The 17417-nt window shown below is 35.4% G+C and overlaps 1 non-coding gene across 1 annotated transcript; it reads right to left on the bottom strand.

Moving 5' to 3' along the window:
• Positions 1 to 10892: 10892 nt before the first annotated feature.
• Positions 10893 to 10966, bottom strand: TRNAT-GGU (transfer RNA threonine (anticodon GGU)). Its single transcript has one exon. It is a non-coding gene; the product is annotated as a tRNA-Thr (tRNA).
• Between the last annotated feature and the right edge of the window lie 6451 nt (positions 10967 to 17417).

Here is a 17417-nt window from a genome sequence, read left to right as displayed (position 1 = left end):
TGTATTTTTTGGCTTAAAAGGGAAAAAAGTTATATGTGTATATAGATATTAAAAAAAGCAACAAAAGCAAGATGGACTTATCTGTCTGACGCAGAAAGTGTGTTCGTTGAGAAAGTAAACGGCTGATAAACGCTGGATTTAATAAAGACAAATATTTGTTGTCTTTCCGTACAAATAAAATTCCTTCTCGAGATTTGTTTTCTATTGATTATGTGAACGAAACAAAATTTTATATTGTCATTTATTCATAACATTCTTTTATTTGTTTGTTGCGTCGTTTCGCCTAATGCAAATCCGATGTTCACGAGCAACCTTCGGGATTCTATATATTTTTTTTCAGAATGAAAGTGCTTTCACAACCCCTCTTTATTATTTCGTTTTCATTCACGGGGAACATCAATTGCATTCATTTCGTGGAACCCAAATGCTATAAAAACGAAATTGCAAAGCGATATTTTGTTTAGGAAAAAAAAAAGTGCAACTAATTTATACCTATGAAGGTTCTAACAACTAGCTGTTGCGAAGATGAATTATATTTTTGGAAAGAGAAGAAAATTCTCTCTTTGCGGGGAATCGAACCCACGTCCTTTCACTTTCCGGGTGAACGCACTAGACTACAAAGGCAACGAATCTCTCACTCTTTCCTTGGAGCTCGCGTGCACTGAAAGAGACCGTACATGGACGGCCGGACCTGACTCGGGACAAGCTCACAACTGCTGACGGATGGCGAGTTATGAAAGGAGGACGTAAGATTGAGATTCGTTGCCTTTGTAGTCTAGGGCGTTCACCCGGAAAGTGAAAAGGCGTGGGTTCGATTCCCCGCAAAGGCAGTTGAATTTTCTCTTTTCAAAAAAAAAATTTCATCTTCGCAACAGCCAGTTGCTAAAACATTCGTATCGTAGCGGAGAGTGACGTCATCCTTTCATAATTTATACCTCTAAATATATCGATATTTTGTTCTTTTTTCACCTGAAGTTTTTGTTTCCAGGCTGTTTTCGAAGCTTTGAAATCTGGTAACATAATGAGTTCACCTCTTTCCGAGTTCACCTCAGCATAATATCCAGAAAATAAAATGTTTCCTTGATATCTTGGGCTGAGAAAAAGCCATCTATCTCTCTAAACCGTCCCACCTGGGGGCCAATTCCTGAAGTTAAGAGAGGCTACTGTCTCTACTTCAGTGCCTCACGCCACAGTGCGTGAAATAAGGAAGGCAGGATCGTGGTTCCAGTGGTGTACATGGTAGCGTGCTTGCCCGGTATGCAAGAAGGCCTGGGTTCGAGTCTCTGCGGAGACAAGATGGCTTTTCTTTCCGAGTTCACCTCAGTATAATATCCAGAAAATAAAATGTTTCCTTGATAATGAATTGATATTTGAAATTTAACGGTATTAAAAACAAAGGGAAATTATATACAGGGTGTCCTAATGTGGTATAAGTCTAATATCTTGTAAGTCCTAATGGGGCGTTTATCTCATCAACCATTCGTCGTAGAGGTATGAATAAATTTTAAAAATGCTCAAAAAATGTGTGTTCAGAAATCGCTGAGATATTTGGATTCAAAAATTGGGGAAAATTTGGGGAAATTATTGGGGAAAATTAAGAACAGCATAAAAGTTGCACTGTCCGTTAGTTCATGCTGTTCTTTCAGAACTTTTCTCCGATTTTTGAATTCAAATATTTCAGCGAATATTTCATTTAAAAACATGGATTTTTTTTGTTGGCTCCAGTAGAGACAGGGCAACAACTTCTAATTCGAAGTTGGAGGAATGGGGGAACTTATAATAATATAGATTTTTTATTTTACGACACACTGTATTTTAATTTTCGAAACTGGTACAGAGTTATTTTCGAACACGTTTTGAGCATTTTTTAAACTGGAAATATGTCTCTACGACGAACGGTTGATGAGATAAAGGCCGCATTAGGACTTACAGGACACCCTGTATACAGTGTAGATGCTACTACCAAAGCCCAAAATTGGCGACAAAAGATCGTTATTGACCAATTTTATTGTAAATTGACCCTGACAATGTCTGAATTTCTCCAGCCGGTTCTCGAAATGACCGGAGATTCCTGGCCAAAATCTTATAACAAAAGACATGATTTGGGGTCATCGTCATGATTCGGGGTGCTCGGCACGAGCACCCTTGCAGTCGCAACTACGATCATCAAACTCAACTTCATGCCCTCAGGAGCGGGTCAGGTAATACGATTGGTGTCCGGAAAATTCACCGACAATAATTCACCGCTATGAAAATTCACCGACAATAATTCACCGCTATGAAAATTCACCGACCAACAATTCACTGACAACCGTTCGTCATGAAGCTACCGAGTCCCTGAGCGAGTGAGTGAGTGAGCGGGTGCGTGAGGAAGCGAGTGAGTGAGAGAGTGGTTGCGAGTGAGCCAATGGCTGACTGAGCGAGTGAGTGCGCGGGTGAGTGAGGGAGTGATCGAGCGAGCTACTGAGTCCGTGAGCGAGTGAAATAGTGAGTGAGGGAGTGAGCGAGTGAACGGGTGAGTTCGTGGGCGAATGAGTGGGAGAGCGAGATACTGAGTCCGAGAGTAAACGGCGAGAATATCCTTTCAGTGACGTATATTGCGTATTTAGAATATAAAATTTCATATCAATATATCGAATAGTTTTTGTTGTATATTTCAAAAAAATAACATTGTTTTTTCATATTTTATTTTTTGAATGCCAAGGGAATTCAAGTCCGATTTTTTTAAATATTTACATTCATATTAGTAACACGCTAAACAAATTATCATTAGTCAGTATATTATTTTTGCTAAGAGCAGCAATTTTTTAAAGAAAAAGTAACTAACGTCATTATTCTTTCTCAGCATTTTGCTTCTTTTTGATAGAATAAAAACGTTATTTGTAATTGAATCTCTCTGTTTTTCCTATACGTGACTCTTTCGCGTTTGTTTTGTTCAAAAGAAGAAAGATCTTAATTTTTGTTATTTGTATACTTTAATCCTTATTCGTTCCAGAACGACATCAGATTTATTATGTCACAACATCTTAAGATACTAAGAAGCTTTGTTCCGGAGTTTTTAAGCTGTTATTTTTGAAATAAGGAACCTGACAGCAGTTTTTGTTTGTTTTCAAGTATCAAAGGATTTCTTTTTTTAATCATTTGTGAGAGATTGTGAATTTTTTCATTTTGTTTTATTGATTTCGTTAACTTTATATCATAGATTAAATTTTGGTGTGACTTATGGATGATACAATTAAATGTTTGACAAATATAAAACCGTTTTGGAAATGTGTTATCGTCTAATTATGACTTTGTGATGACAAGTGACCAAGTGAGTGAGTGGGTCAGTGATCATAGGAGTGACCAAGTGAGTGAGTGGGTCAGTGATCATAGGAGTGACCAAGTGAGTGAGTGGGTCAGTGATCATAGGAGTGACCAAGTGAGTGAGTGGGTCAGTGATCATAGGAGTGACCAAGTGAGTGAGTGGGTCAGTGATCATAGGAGTGACCAAGTGAGTGAGTGGGTCAGTGATCATAGGAGTGACCAAGTGAGTGAGTGGGTCAGTGATCATAGGAGTGACCAAGTGAGTGGATGAGTGACCATACAAGTGATCAAGGGAGTGACCGTATGAGCGAGCTCGTAAGTGGATGAGTGAAAGTATAAATGACCGGGTGATCGTATGAGTGATCAAGTGAGTTGGACATTTACCCCCTGATATTTCACTCCGACATTTCGCTTGCCCTGACCGTATGAGTGGCAGGGTGCATGACCCTGTGAGTGACCAAGTGCGTGACCATGTAAGTGACGTAGTGAGCGACTAAGCGAGTGATCTTCACTCACTTGGTCATTCATACCATCACTCACTAACTCATACATTCAATCGCACATTCACATGGTTACTCATACTGCCACTCTCTCACTCATATGGTCACTCGTACAGTCATTCACCGAATAACTTGGCCGCTCACACAGTCAGTCACTCATACGGTCATGGCAGGTGAAGTGTCCGGAGCGAAATTTCCTTGGGCGAACTGTATAGGGGGAAGAAATGTATATATATATACCAGATGCGAAATTTCCGGATCCCGTATCAGACAAGGCAAACATTCTTTAACATAAAAATGTCTGTACCTGCGCAGCCCCGATACGATGGATATGAATACATTCATTGGTCTATGTTAAAGAATGTTTACCGTGTCTGACACGACACGGTGAGTGTCTGTAGATGTGAATCCACTCTAATACGGTACATAAAGGTAAATTTGATCGGCATCTACAGTTTTGAAGCTGATTTTAAAGGTTAAGCTTCTTGAACATTTCTGGGACTAAAATACAGTCATGCCTCGGCTAACGAATGCCTCGCTTCGGCTTAACAGTTTTTCACCTAACGAAGAGTTTTTATCGTGATTTTTCTGCCTCAATCAAAACGAATATGCATTCGGCTAACGAACATTTTCGTTAATAATGGATGCACGCAACTAACAAAAAACAGTCGCTGTGTCAGGAAAGTTTCTGACAAAGACGAGCCGGGTATCAAACTCGCGACACCTCTAAACATCCTTTGGTACTTTAGGCGAGTATTTTATTAACATGGGCTAACATGCCCTTCTTCAGCGGTACAAAGTTTGATCAAATTGCCAATAAGAAATTAAAATGGTACATTAAAGTAATAAATGATAAAATTCTTAATTACTTTACTGATGTTTTTCTCCATAGATGAAAGTTGTTTGATCCAATTAACTATACAAGGTTCGAGAAAAACACTCAGATTAGAAAATAAAGAAAAAATCAGGAGAACCTATATTTATTTTATTTATTTATTTATACAATATTGTTTGGCCGAGGCCTACACAAGAGGATGCGGAATTATATATGGCAAAAGTGTCGATTGATGGTACGAGAAAATTCAGAAATCGTAGTGCAATCTACAATATTTGATAGTAGGTTGTTCCAGTCGATAATAGTTCTTGGGAAAAAGCTAAATTTGTGACAATCTGAAGAGGCAAAGATGGGCTGTAATTTTTTTGGAATGATTGAGTCTAACAGAGAAATGTGAAGGTTGCATTAGAATATTGGATGTGTCAATATAAAAAACCCCATGGAGGAGTTTGTAAAGAAAAGTTAAACGAGAGATAAGTCGAAGAGAGGAGAACGGTTGGATATTGAGTTGTCGCTTGAGTTCCGTTATAGAGACATGTGAAGACCAACAGTTGAAAATGAAACGAGTGGACTTATTTTGGATAGATTCTAATTTGTCCATGCTGGTTTGGGTGTGGGGGGTCCCAGGCTTCACAGGCATAGGAGAGGGCAGGGAGAATATATGTTTGGTAGCACAAGTGACGAACATGACGAGTGGAGTATTTTAGGTTACGGCGAAGGAAAAACAGTTTTTGGAGACATTTATTAAAGATATAATCAACGTGAAGGTTCCAGCGAAGATCGGAAGAGATTATAATGCCCAGGTATTTATATTGGGAAACCTCAGAGATCAAAGAGTCGTTTATAGAATAGGGGAATTCGTGAGGGATTCTTTTACGGGTCACTTTCATAAAAACAGTTTTTGAGAAATTGAGGGGTAATTCCCAGGTTGAGCACCATTTGGAAATAATATTAAGGTTGTGTTGGAGAGATTCTTGGTCAGAAAGATTGGACACTGTTTTATAGATGACACAGTCATCAGCGAAGAGTCTAATGCGGCAGTTTATGGAGTCGGGTAGATCATTTATGTAAATTAAAAATAATAAAGGCGAGAGGATCGAGCCCTGGGGTGTGCCAGATTTGACATGAAGAAAAGGAGAGTTCTGGCTCTTGTACGAGACAAACTGGCTACGGTTAATAAGGAAGGCCTCCACCCATTTCAGCAGTTGAACATTTAGTCCAAGGTATGAAAGTTTTAAGTAGAAGTTTATTATGGGGCACCCTGTCAAATGCTTTGGAAAAATCTAGGAAAATTATGTCGGATTGGAGGTTTTTATCAATGGAGTCTGTTAAGTCATGTATGAAAAGTGTTAATTGGGTAGATACTGATAACGATGATCGAAAACCATGTTGGTTAGGGAAGAAAAAGTTAATTGAATCGAGGTGGGTACGGATATTCTTGGCAATTATGTGTTCAAAGAGCTTGCAGCAAGAGGAGGTGATTGCAATAGTTCTAAAGTTGAGAGGGTGGGAGAGTGAGCCAGATTTATGGATAGGAATTATTTTATTAATTTTCCAGTCATTGGGTAGGTTAGAAGTATTCAGTGAGACGTTGAATATAATGAGGAGATAGTTGCAAATTTCATTGGTACAGAATTTTAGGATATGGTTGGGGATCCCATCTGGGCCAGTAGAGTGGGGTTTTAATTTTTTTAGGAGATTCAGGAGACCGGCTTTAGAAAAGGAAATGGGACAGGAGTTATGAAGTGAATCGAAAAAGACGTATTGGGGGGGGGGGGAATGAAGGATTAGAGGAAAAGACAGAAGAGAAGGCCCGGTTAAATTCGGAGGCAAGATCGAAGGGAGAGGTTAGATCCGAGTTGGAAGTTTTGAGCGAGGAGGTACCTGCTGATTTGGGGCGAAGAAAATTCCAAAATTTTGAGGGATTAGTTTTGAGATAGGAAGGCAATGAGTGGGATAAGTAGTTGGATTTGTGGCGAGAAATAAGGTCTTTGAGGTTACGGGTGGAGATCGAGATTTTGTTTCTGAGAGTAGAGGAGTCGTTAAATTTGAGTTTAGAGACGTCACGTCGAATTCTTCTTTTGAGATGGATAATGTCACGGTTGATCCAAGGGTTAAAGAAGCTTTTAGATGAAGAGCATTTGGTAGGAACAGTGGCTTTACATTTATCGATAACAGCTTTGAATTTACTCCAGAGACGTTGAATATCGTTGGAAGAGGAGATGAAGTCAGGAAAGTGGGTACGAAGGATATTTTGCATGAGGGGGTAGTTGGCCTTGTTGAAGTTAAGTTTTCTGGCGCGAAAAAAGGGAGGGATGGCATGATGAAGGAAGAAATCTGAAAAAGGGATTTTGTGATCGGAACAGCCATCAAAAACTGAAAAATTGGAAACCGGAATTTTGTTGGAAACTGCAATTAGGTCTAATGTGGAGATTGAGTGATTGGATATTCTTGTGGGTTCCAAGATGGTTTGGACGAGGTTAAATTTTAGGAAAATGTCGAGAACTCTATTGTTAATACCATGGTTTCCCGAGAGGGACTGCATTTTATGCCAATCAATACCGGGTAGATTCCAGTCACCGGCTAAAATTAAAAGATGAGAATTATGAAATCGGTCGAGTATTGTTTCAAGTTCAATGAAGTAGTGAGGGTCCGAGGCAGAGGGTATGTAAAGGGAGAAAATCGTGATGGGAGTGCAGTTGTGATGGTGCCATTCGGCAGCGACAATTTCAATATTTGATTCAAGAGGGATTTCAATTAGGGGTATAGAACTGTTGAAAACAAGGGCAACGCCTCCTCCACGTGTGTTTCTATCTTTACGAAAGGCAGAGAAATTCGGTGGTAGAAATTCTGTGTTGCTGATATTACTGTGCAACCAAGTCTCTGTAACCGCAAGAAAGTTGGAATTATGAGCTAGTAGGATGGATTCGAAGGAAGATATTTTGTTAATTATGCTTCTTGTATTAACTGTTCCGATTCTGAAGAGATTATTTCGGAGAGGAGAATGGGAGATTAAGGAGGAGTGAGGTTTTGAGGGGTGGGGACTAAAGGGAGAGGAGGTGAAGGTAGGGAAAGGTCAGAAGGAGGAGATATACACTTGATCATTCGAGATCATTTTTTTCGCACAGATATATATAACATAAAAAATATAATCATTGTCACGAAAGAGCCGTTGTTGTGAGACAATTATCTCTTCACCTAAAGATAATAAGGAGCAAATAAAAGCGAGAGAATCTGTAATTGCAGCTCAGAATGACTTGTAATTGAGCTTATTTGTTAGAGAGGAAAAAATGTGTTCATTCAGCGAGTACTTATGGCATCCACTTAATGAAGTAAGAAAGAAAAATATCACGGTCATACACAACACAAGTAAATAAACGAAATCAGTCGCTCAATTTGAGTTGGGAAAATAGCGGCAAAATATCCAAAGTGTTATACTTATGGTCCAGTAATAAGATTTCGAAGATAATAATCTGCAAGATCCGAAACTTTAGTAAGAATAACGCGAAATTAAATAGAATGAAAGCCATGTCAGTAAGTTGCGTAATAGAACTCATTAGAAGAACCTTACATTAGTGTAGAGGGCTTAATTAAAAGGTTTTATTTTCTAGTTCTTAGGTCCGGAATGTCTCCCCAGCAAATAAGGATTTATTTAAGGTGCACTTGCACAGGTTGTCCTGTAAGTCCTAATGTGACCTTTATCTCATCAACCGGTTGTCGTACAGGTATAATTTCAATTTAAAAAAGTGCTCAAAATGTGTTCAAAAATCACCATGTACCAGTTTTGAGAGGGAAAATACAGTGTGTCACAAAAAAAAAATCTAAATTTTATACAGATAAAATGTGCTCTAACTTCCAATTAGAAAGTTGTTGCCCTGTCTCTTCTGAGCCCGGAAAAAAATCCCACGTTTCCAACTGCGATATTAACAGCATAAGAGATAACAACATAATTGGAACAGTTCCAATGAGGTAAAGAAGCGTTGTTCATGCTGTTTTTCTCCCAACTTTTTCCGTTTTTTTAAATTTAAATATCTCAGTGAATATTTCATTTAAGAACATGGGATTTTTTGTTGGGCTCAGAAGAGACAGGGCAACAACTTTCTGATTGAAAGTTAGAGGACGTAGAACGTATAAAAATTAAGATTTTTTTTATTTTGTGAAATACTGTATTTTCACTCTCAAAATTGGTTCAGAGTAATTTCTGAACACATTTCGAGCATTTTTAAAATTAGAGCCATACCTCTAAGACGAATGATTGATGAAACAAAAACCGCATTAGGACTTACAGAATACCCTGTGTAAAACGTTTCTTTTATTTTCGACCTGAGCTCACATTTTAGAACATTATAAGAATCACGATCGCGTATTAGAGGATTTGGTTGAATGTTACAACTACAGTAAATTGTAATCTGTGCACGTATATTTGCAGGATTCTGTTGAGATTGATTTAGATATTACTGTATGGATAGAGATCCCTATTCGCACAACTCTTACTTTATCAGAGAATGTTCATCAGCTCTTAGGCGAAGAGAGCCTTTCCGCTTTCGCGTCTAATGTTACCTTAGAGAAAAGTCCCGTAAATAACGTTTGTCGATACTGTTCTATGCGGGTTTAGGTGAATTTTCCAGAACGGAAACATTGCTTGAGATTCACCATTTTAACTTATCTTAAAAGCTTCCTCATTAAAAGCCATCTACTGTAATATAGCGTTACCTCTATGTGTATTTATTTCTTTACTAAAAGTAAGAACGATCAGAATTTTATGAAGGAATTGCAGGGAATTCAACTGAATCTTTTGCCGTGATTTTATTTTCCATGCCTAATTCAAATTTCCTATGCTAAAACGAAGGCTTTTATCTCTGAAGGAACGGATGAATTTTTAGAATGAAATTTATTGTTTTGTTTTAGTAAGAAGGGATTTAAAACTTTCGTTTCCAATATGGTGGTCGTAAATGCATTTACCCTCTTCAAAAAGCTTGATACTGACTTAATGATGACGCCTTGAGCATTTGGAAAGCACCCAGAAGTTTATAGGAAATAAATTTTTATTGCTCTATACTTCCATTTTAAGGCGCTGGCTCTAAATATTGATTCTGATTGTTCTATGATGGCTGAAATGTTTTTAGTTGAAGAAAAGAAGTTGTGCTGGCGATCGAAATTTCACTTTCAGAAATTTAAATCAAAATAATTTATTTCAAATCGAGTCTTTAGGGACTCGATTTGAAAGACTCCCAAAAATTCCAAACACACATAATTCCAAAAATTTAATGTTTATTTTTGCACTTTTTTTATGACACCTAAGAGTCGATAAACAGGTCTTGATAAGAGTATGAATTTTAGCTGCATTTAAAATGACGTACAGATCTCCATGTTATGAATAATCATACCTGCTAAGTGGCGAATCAATGACTGCGGGTCTTAAAAAATAATCATGATTTTATCCTAGTTAGGATAATTCTTATTTTTCTTCAGTTACATATCATTGTATCATTGTCGTGCACATGTCACGAATATATTAAATTAAATCAAGCATGCTTATTGAATACATTTTGACTCTTGCGTTTGCCGCTACTATACTATATTTAATTATTAAGCATTCAAATATATAGTGTATATATATTTTTATTTTATTTCACCCAAATTCAAACATATAATACACAAATACATACACACATAATACAAATACTTTGCAGCCTGAAGGGACTGAAATGTCCTTCCACAGGTCTAAAGGAATCCGTTTATTGAATATTTTTTAGCAACAGCGTTATTATATTTATTACATATATTTCAATGTATTTTCGTTTGTATATTTTTGAATAAAAGTTCAGAATTAATGTACTTATCGTAAAGCTCAATATATCATTCATCATTTCCATTTTTATTACTCTACTCTGTTCCCAATATTGCTTTTATATACTCTTACATAACATTCATCAAACTGGTTTCGTAATCTATGCTTCTAACGAAGCCAAATATTTTATGATTTATATTTTTATTATTATTAAGTTGATTTTCACAATGTGAAAAATTTGTTCATTGTCTTAGAAGCAATGTAAGAAAAACTCTTTTTTATATAACGATTTATTAGGTTTTGGCACTTGATAAACTCGATTATATCTATTTGTACTTCTATTTTGATTTTTCGCTAAATATTTTTCAATTAATTGCGAAAATTTGATAACTCTGTACAAAAAGGAAATAGTTATTTTCCGGATATTATGCTGAGGTGAGCTCGGAAAGAAAAGTCATCACGTCTCCGCCGGGACTCGAACCCAGGCCCTCTTGCATACCGGGCAAGCATGCTACCATCTACACCACTGGAGACACATGAATCTGCCTTCCTAATTTCACGCACTGTGTCGTGAGGCGAGCTCACCTCAGCATAATATCCGGAAAATAACTATTTCCTTGATATCTCTGGCTGAGAAAAAAGCCATCTATATCTCTCTGTACAAAAAGTTTTGTATTAAAGATAAAGTATGGCATTGCATTTTGGAACTACCTATTACTATTTGAAATCTTATTCTGTTATATATATATATTATCTGATTTCCCGAATATTCTCTTAATATGAGATATATGTATATTTCGTAATATTCCTCGTAATAAACATCATTAGTTAAACTCTTAAACCAAATCATTTTAAACACTTCAACTGCGACTTCAACTATGGTAAAGGAATTCAAGAAAAACAAAAAGCAAAATTCATATTACAAAAAAGATAACCTTATAAGCCGCTAAAATAAGAGATTATAATAAAAGTTGACAAAACGATAGGATACTCTAACCAAAAGCCACTCAAAATACAAAAGCACAACACTCCCCCACCATCATCTCTTGCCCTTGGAATCACCCTGTGACACGTGGCAAGAAAAAATTCGTATTACATTCTTAAATTGATTTTCAAAGCAACCCGGGTCAGTCCGGCTGGAAAAAGCCCGGACTTCCGAATCCTAAACCTCCCGCCAAGAAGAAAGTGACACACCTAGAATACGAGCACTTTGATGGTATTTTGTAATTGGTCAAAACAGGGATCAGACGAATTTCGTCCGAATGTGGAAACCAGACAGAAGAGAGAATGTTCATAATTTGACGGCAGTTAATAATCTGACGTACAACAGATTGGTACATGAACTTCAAAAGTCTTTCGTTGAAGATAACAAGTCAGCCAGGCAAGAAAGCAAAGAAAAAAAAAAAGAAGAGCTCGATTACAATAATTCGTTAAAAATGATTTATATATATATATAAAAAAATACTTTTGAGAAAAAGCTCTCACGACATCATCAAATAGCAATTTCTGTAGTAATATTATCAGAAAATCACCTCTGAATAGGCTTCTGCTTGAGCGAGATTGATCACGGTATCATAGTTTCAATACCGCTTATATATCTTTATTTCTTCTTTGGCAAACTGAATATTCTATCCACTGCTATAAGTCACTATTAGAGATATACTTACAATAGGAGATATACAAATACAACGCCACAACAAGCAAAATGCCCAACGAGGTGGCTGAGAAAAAGATGCCCATAACAAATATGGATGTCATATATTTCGAAAATACAGCAACCCAATTAAAAACACAATCAGAAAAATTATATAAACAATATATACACATGATAAAATATTATACAATGCCCATAAAGAATATTATGGCTGTCTTATTCCAAGTATGGATAGCTTCTCGATTTACCCCAACATGTTTATCGTATTTCTTTTTATTTATACTTATTATGTATTTATTTATGTAGTTTGCTACATTGTATCACATGAATGAATTTAGCGTTAAAAAAAAATTGAGGTAGGCTGTCTCATAAACACGGCCACAAGTTTTGACGTGAATACGTTATTTGTGTCTTGAATCGCGTGACAGGTACTGGCATGATGGATATCATCGGACTCATCTTTAGAATAGCTAACAGACGATGCCAATATATTGTCTATTTGCGTTGCGAATCTTTCAAGATATAGCGTAAAACAATTTCGTTAAGAAAGTTTGCCCCGAGACTGGTGCCCAGACCGGAGGAAATATTATAACCGGACTCGTGCCATTTCATCTGTCTTAAAATTGCATATCAGATGACATCATTGCCTTTTATTTGCGGCTCGAACTTTCTGAGATATAGCGTAAAATAATTTCTTTACGAAAGCGGGCAGCGAGACTGGTAAGAGATACTAAAACCAACTGGCAGAGATATTTAAATCGGAGTGGTATCGTTGGATTTGTTTTAACGAGATCTACACGCAGACATCACAAACACTGATATATTCTGAATGCTTTTTGAGATAAAAGCGTTTAAATAATTTTGTTACGCAAATTTTTGCGAATGCACCCAGTATCGTCAGATGATTTAAAAGACTCATTGACGTCAAAAAGTAATTGAAAAAAACTTATCAATCCAGGTCTGATTTGTATTATCTTATATTACTTTCAGATTAATTATATCATACGTGCATACACATGTCAATAAATTACAGTCAAACTTAGTTAATTCGAAGTCCAAAGTCACTGGGAAAAAGTTCGAATTACCCAATTCGTCTAACGTGGATCCGTAAAATGACTACAAATTGCCACTTAATCATCAACATTCACATGGGATAAAAATTTTCAATTGGTATTAAAATTTTATCATCAGTTACGAAACTGTTTCCCAAATTTTAATAATTTATAATTATAGTAATTGATCTTAGTGTAGCAGATCCACTGTTCTCTGGAATCAGCATCACTGCAGAATTTCTTGACCATGTTCAAAGCCTGATTTACGGAAACGGTTCATGATAATGCTTTACGAAACCGTTTCCCAAATTTTGCTTATAAATCTTATGCTATCAAGGAAATATACTTTCATTAACGTATTACAATCTGAACTTTCCGATACTTTCCATACTCTTAATGACGACAAAAAGATCCAGATTTTGAATGTTACACCTTGATCTATAGGTTGAAAAGCATAATCGGTATTAAGTGGTACACAGAATCGATGCTCTCCAGCTGAACAATGGTAAAATGGGCATTAAATTTTCATTTAAAAAAAAGAGTCGAGAAAAACAGAATTTTCAAACTTTTATTTGTCTTCAAAAATCTGTTGTTTAACAAATTGATCTAAAAAGGAAAATTCTGGCTTCTTGTAGTATTTCTCCGAACTACATTTGCTCGTACAAAAATCATGATTTTTTCTCTGCAACTTCGAATAATCCAAAAAATTCGAAAAAAGTTCAAATTAAACATAAAATTTCGACATTAAATTAAATATAAAACTCAAGGGGAGTTCGTAAAAGTTTGAAATATTCAAAATTCGAATTAACCAAGTTCTACTGTATTTGGAAGTAATGTGCGTCTATGTATAAAGGGAACATTTATCAACGTATATTTTTAATTGCTATGACCAGATGAAAGAGAAAGTCTGAGATGGACCAAGTTCAGTGGAAGTAATGACATAGCACGGTTTCTTCTGCTTTCGACCATCTAAAGAAATCTGAGAGTCTTTTCACGCACCGAGAGAAATCGAGTTTTCTCTCTAACTACTCCCAAAAGGATTAAAAAGACAAAAAAAACGCATAAAAGACATGACGAAGAGCATGAATTGCGTGGTTAGAAAACTGAGCCATTGAAGAACTAGAAGAAAAAGCACTGAATTTACTCGCAGATAATCGGTCGGAAAAGATGGAGAAGAAGCCATTATGAGACCTCTTTTAAGGTCTCCCAGCTGACTTTTCAACTCGTATTTGTAAGCTCGGCGCTGATCATTAAAAGCTAGCTCGAGTTAACATTTCTTCGTGAAATTTGCATATTATATCCAAAGCGTTTTGCGTTTGTTAGTAAAAAGAGTATTTATTTATTCCAGCACATTTTTCTATTCCGTCTTTGAGATTTGTAAGAGTGGTTTTACTCTGAATAGGAGATTTTTTTGTACTCTTTGATGCGCTTAAATTCAATCAACTTTCGAGAAATTTATCAAAAGCTAAATAAAGGTGAGTTTATAAATTACGAGGCTTTTGGATTCGACGAATGGAATGCTTTCGCCAATTATACACGGAGTAGAGAGTATTCAATAATTCAATATTATGACAGATTTAAAGCGAATGATCTTATGGATTATTTTGTAATTATTTTTCTTTTGTTGCAGAAAAACTGGAAAGAGTTGCAACTGATGTTATTGGTTACAGGATAAAACAAGAATTTGATTAATAGCTGGAATCGGTTTTCATTAGAAGATTCCATATCGAAACCTCTATTGTTTAATGAAAATGGCACGATGCCCGTTTAAATATATATATATATATATATATATATATATATATATGTGTGTGTGATTTCCCCTCTTATAATACATTTTTATTTTATTGAGAATCTTCTCATCGTTTGTGCATCAATTAATCATGAAATGGCTACTTGCGAAGAAAAATGAGCGCAATATATTATAGGTTTATATATACAGTCTTGATATTTAGTCATGAAAATGAAATTGGGATTGAAGCTAAATTGAAAAACGAGGTCTATATTTTCTGTTTTTTGCAAAAATTTGCTTTTGTATTGGGTTGCTGTATTTTGGTTATATATTTGACATCCATATTTGGGCATCTTTTTTCAGCCACTTTGCAGGCCAATTGCCTGTTGTGGCCTTTGTGTTTGTATTTGTATTAAAAAAAAAAGGAATTTAGAAAGAAGAATAATATTAATTCTACTCTAGCAAATTCTCACTTATAAGTTAATGGTAAAGTCAGTAAAGTAATTATTTTCTTCATTACTTACGATCCATTGTCGAACTTAACGAGCATAATTCGTTCCGTGAATGTGCTCGTTATCCAAATCACTCGTACAGCGAATCAAACTTTCCCATAGGAAATAATGGAAGCTCGGATGTGTGTGTGTGTGAGATTCGTTCCACAATTATTCATTGACATAAAAAAAAAATGACTAATAAAAATGACATTCAATCAATAATACGGCACAATAATAATATAGTAAATTATACAATACAATAATAATATAGTAAATTATACAATACAATAATAATATAGTAAATTATACAATACAATAATAATATAGTAAATTATACAATACAATAATCTTATAATAAAATAATACAATAACGCCATAAATAAACATACTATACGATAATATAACAGCTAGTTTTTACAAATTAACTTACTCTAAACGACGAAAGAGGAGGGCTATTGTTAAGGATGACTTACGAACTCACTGTTGTCAGAAAAGTTATTATTTTTGTGTGACTTAGAATCTAATATAGAATCTTTCTGATGACACTTGCTTTTGTCTACTTTTTTGGATTTGGAGGAAATGGGAAATTGCATTGTGCTTGCAGCCAGATTCATTGATCGTACACTGATACAATTTTATTTTGTAGGTTCTTTTCTACAAAATTTCGCTCAGACACATTCTACACATCTCTCTAATCTTAATTGAAAAAAGAGAGATTCCTCTTCATTTCTCTCTTCCTCCTATTCACACGAAATCCCGTCCATAAGCTCAGGCAGTTGCACGCAATGGGGATCCATCAGTTCATCTGCGGTTAACTCTTGGCCATGTTCCTTCACTAGTTCTTGAATGTCGTTCTCATTCACCTCCGGTCCCATAGTTTCCCAAGGACACAATCTCTTTGACAACTGGTGGCTCTTGTTTATGAGGCACGCTAACCAGGAACTGTGGGGAGAGAATATTACTCACAATTTCACAGAACGTGTGTGGACGAAAACGAAAAACATTCGGCTCTTTTGAAGTGTCGAATATCTTTTAACATGGCGAAAGTTATGCTCTAATAGAAATATAATTAAAAATACTAATTAACTATTTATTTATTTCAAATTTTCTACACATATTTTTGAATGTATAGGGTATCTTACGCAGTATAAAGTTTTAAATTAGACAAATACTCATCTTCTTTGCGAATTTTTGAAAAAAATGCATTGAAAACAGTTTGCGCGCATGATAAAATAGCATGACATCAATATAATTGAATAAATATTGATTAATATATTGAAATTATATGATATTGAAAAATATTGATTCAAAATAAAGGAAACTGTTTATTTCATGAAATGAAGCAAAAAATTCAGATTTCGTTGACTCAGTGTTTCCTGAAATTAAATTTCTAATTATCAATTTTTAAAAATTTTTAAATTAGGTTAATTAGGTTATCAGCCACCTCGTTGGGCATTTTGCCTGCTGTGGCGTTGTATTTGTATTTGTATTTGAATGAAATTTCAATCTTTTGCTTCATTTCACGAACTGAATAGTTTTCATATATTTTGAATCAATTTCTATTCAATTACTTTCTACACATTCTATTTTATCATGCGCGCAAGCTGCTTTTAATGCATTTTTTTTGAAAATTTGCAAAAAAAAAAAAAAAAATGTGTGAGATGTGTAAAATTTCATATTGGCATAGTATATACAATTGACAATATGTGCAAGAAATTGAAATAAACCAGTGGTTAAATAGTATTTTTAATGATATTTATACTAGAGTATAAGTTTTAGTTTTTTACCTGTTAAAAGATATGAGACCCCCTAAAATAAAGTGAAATTAAGTAAACAAAACGCAAAATATTTGCTCGTAATGCGAATCATCTCTTATGAACTAATTGTCATATCCCACAGAAATATTGATGCTGACATGGATGTTATGTTGAAATGAAAGATATCATTCAAGACAGAACTTCTCCGAATACGATCGATGAGATCACATTCGATTATCTTTATTGCGGACAAAAATATCTTTTAAATTACTCCGGAGTTGGATTTCATATTTGGT

This window comes from Pholcus phalangioides, unplaced genomic scaffold (genome assembly GCF_987345545.1).
Source record: "Pholcus phalangioides strain wild (caught in Gottingen) unplaced genomic scaffold, Ppha-v1.0 ptg000007l_1, whole genome shotgun sequence".
Lineage (NCBI taxonomy): Eukaryota > Metazoa > Arthropoda > Arachnida > Araneae > Pholcidae > Pholcus > Pholcus phalangioides.
This window is presented reverse-complemented; position numbering and strand designations above follow the sequence as displayed.